This window comes from Gracilinanus agilis, chromosome 1 (genome assembly GCF_016433145.1).
Source record: "Gracilinanus agilis isolate LMUSP501 chromosome 1, AgileGrace, whole genome shotgun sequence".
Lineage (NCBI taxonomy): Eukaryota > Metazoa > Chordata > Mammalia > Didelphimorphia > Didelphidae > Gracilinanus > Gracilinanus agilis.
In genome coordinates this window covers 613,703,123-613,705,975 of record NC_058130.1, presented here as the reverse complement: position 1 = coordinate 613,705,975, position 2,853 = coordinate 613,703,123, and the positions used below count along the sequence as shown (strand labels likewise).

Sequence of the window (2,853 nt, the reverse complement as noted above, 5' to 3'; positions counted from 1 at the left end):
GGTGCAAAGTTGTCAGCCTCAGTTTCTCTTCCAAATCAAATTCAGTGGCAGGACAAAAGTCAAGATGATTGGTGATGGCTCAGGATGCAATGGATGATCTTGGCTTCTTTGATGTCTGACCAAGCTCTAAGCATTTCACAGAGCTTGTTTCTGCTGCTTTTGTGGCCACTGGAACAAATCGTTTTCATCTATCCCTTCTGCAGGGGGAAGTCTTCATATGTCTGAGTAGACAATTCTTTAATTCCCCAACAGTTTTGAGAATCATTGGTTACCCTCAACCTGGTTTAGCCTTTCAATTATGCTGGTTTCCTGGGGCATGGCTGTTATACCTGTTACCACTTCTTAGAACCACAAGGGAGTCCTGAAAAGCAAATGGACTCCAAATTAGAAAAGAACCCCTCCAAAAGAGCTAAGCAAGCCCTTACACTAGAGGTACCCTTAACACCCTGTACATATCAAAGAAGAAAAGGTTAGCATTCCCCTTGATAAGGACAGAAGAGTTCCTAGTGTCCTTTATAACACACAGTGTCAGCTACTTTGTGGCATCTACCCATGAAAAGTAAATTATGCCATATACACAGATAAGTAAATACAAAGTAATTTGGGGGTGGGAGAGGACTCAGAAAGAGAGAAGACCATTAAGATTTGAGGCTATGATGGGAATCATGTAAAACCTCCTCTAGGAGGTAGCATTGGAACCTAACCTTTTAGGGTTAGGAATGCCAAGAGGTAGCCCTTAGGGGAGAGGGCATTCTAAGTTTGAATGGTGAAGATTATAGATTTAGAGCAGGAAAAGATCTTAGAAATCATTCCCAACTTCCTTGTTTTATAGATGAGGAGGCTGAGGCCAAAGAGATTACAAGTTTAGCCCAAAGTCATACCAAATTTAACTTTGAACCTCTCTAGTGAAAATGTTGTATTATTCTGGAAATCTTTTTCTCCACAGGACTCCTCTAGTATTTAATATCTACATTGTTTATTAATTTAAACTCAGTACTAGAATTTTCTCTAACTGCCCATATGTTTGTGTCTAATCTCCCCCAACTGGATTTGAAAGTTCTTGAAGAAAGGGATGATGCCTTATTAACTTCAATTCTACCACTGTACCAGGCATAGCACTTTGCTCAAAAGTACATACTTACTACATACTTTTTGGTTAACTGATTAGATAACCTGCATATAATAATAACAATAATAATATCTGAATCTTAGCTTTATGCTTCTCCTCTACTCCACATATCTCAAAGAATCATCTTCAAAATAGTTTAGGATCTTACTCAATATAAGCCTTCAGCACTTCCAAGAATGATTTTCACATCAAGGGCATGGAAGCTGTTGCTTCATCTTAGAATTTAGAGTGTGTAAGCCAAGATGTATGGAAACAGCTAGGTGGCTTAGTTAGTATATAGATCAGGCCCTGAAGTCTTCAACACCGGAATTCAAATCCAGCCTTGGACATTTCCTAGATATTGTAATATGCAGAAATGAGTAGCCATTTTCTCTCTGGGTGCAAGTAAGCAGTTGCCACTTTGCAACAGAGAATCTGGGAGAGCACCCAGGGCATGTGCCAGGGTGACAGTTAAGGACAGGGTATAAAAGGGGGTCCACAAACCCCTGGGGACTTCACTTCTCTCTCTCATCTCAAGAGTTAGGGAGGAGGTGGTTTTGGGCCCCCTTGGGTGGTTTGGGAATTTGGTTAGGCAGGCAGGGATACACTCCATTGCTAGCCAAAATCAATACTTCATTGGCAGAGCCAAGAACTGATTATTCCATTCTAGTGTCAACAACTACAATCAAGAACAACAGCATCTGACCCAGGGGTCTGACAGCCTCTGGGCTCAGCTATAAGCAACAGAGTTGGGAAGTGCCCTCAGGGCTTTCTTTTACTATGCACCTAGTAACATCAAGGTGTGTTTCAAGACTTATTTAACATTGAGTACTTAGGCAAGATCTTTAGGGTTTCCTTTCACCTACCTTCCTACTCCTTAACCTACCCTCTGTTTGGTTTAAATAAACCCTATTCAAACCCTAAAGCCTAAATGTTCTTGAAGCTATTGCTTACCTTATCAACAACATTTAGTAAAGTCAGATCTGGTTAACATCATTAACTGGCCTAGCCTTTCAAAGGCAGGTTTATCCATCATCAGTTTAAGGTTTCAGGAGGTCATAGTCTACTTTCTGGAAACATTTCAAACTGCCTGGCTGGATTGGTTCTAAACATGTGGAGCTTTGGCAGAGAATCTTGGGCTTAAAGGAGACCTAACCCTGCAGGTGTAGGAGCTAATCTAAACTCACATTTGGCTGTGGTTAAGGTCTCTCACCCTATTCATATTCCATCATCAGCATCTGCTTTGTCCCCTTGGCTGCCCATAACAATGTGTGACCCTGGACAAATCACTTAACCTCTAATTGCCTGATGAGAAGATCCACTGGACCCACTGGAGAAGGAAATGACAAACTACTCCAGTATCCTTTCCAAGAAAACTCACGGTTAGCTATGATCCATAGTTACAAAGAGTTGGACATGACTGAACAACTGAACAGCAGCAACAACAATGAGCCAAGACTTAAAAATCCTGAAAATTATGACTGATTTTGCCCAACTGCATCCAGAGAACTAAAATTCTTTGGCTAAAAGTCCTGTAGCTGTTTGAAGATTCCAGAATGGTGGGTCCCTGGGCTGTAAACACTCTTAACTGTTCCTGCATGAAGTTCTGGTGAAAAACCAGACTCCCACAGTAACACCTCCACTGTTTTATCCTATGCCAAATTTGTTAGACTGACAATGACCAGAATAAACTTCTCAGAGAACATTGACCAAAGTTCTATAACATATCACAACAGGAGGCAGTG

The 2,853-nt window shown here is 41.1% G+C and overlaps 1 non-coding gene across 1 annotated transcript; it reads left to right on the top strand.

Annotated features, from left to right (window-relative positions):
- The first annotated feature begins 446 nt into the window (after positions 1-446).
- Positions 447-568, top strand: LOC123232822. Its single transcript, XR_006505321.1, has one exon. It is a non-coding gene; the product is annotated as a U6atac minor spliceosomal RNA (small nuclear RNA).
- The last annotated feature ends 2,285 nt before the right edge of the window (positions 569-2,853 follow it).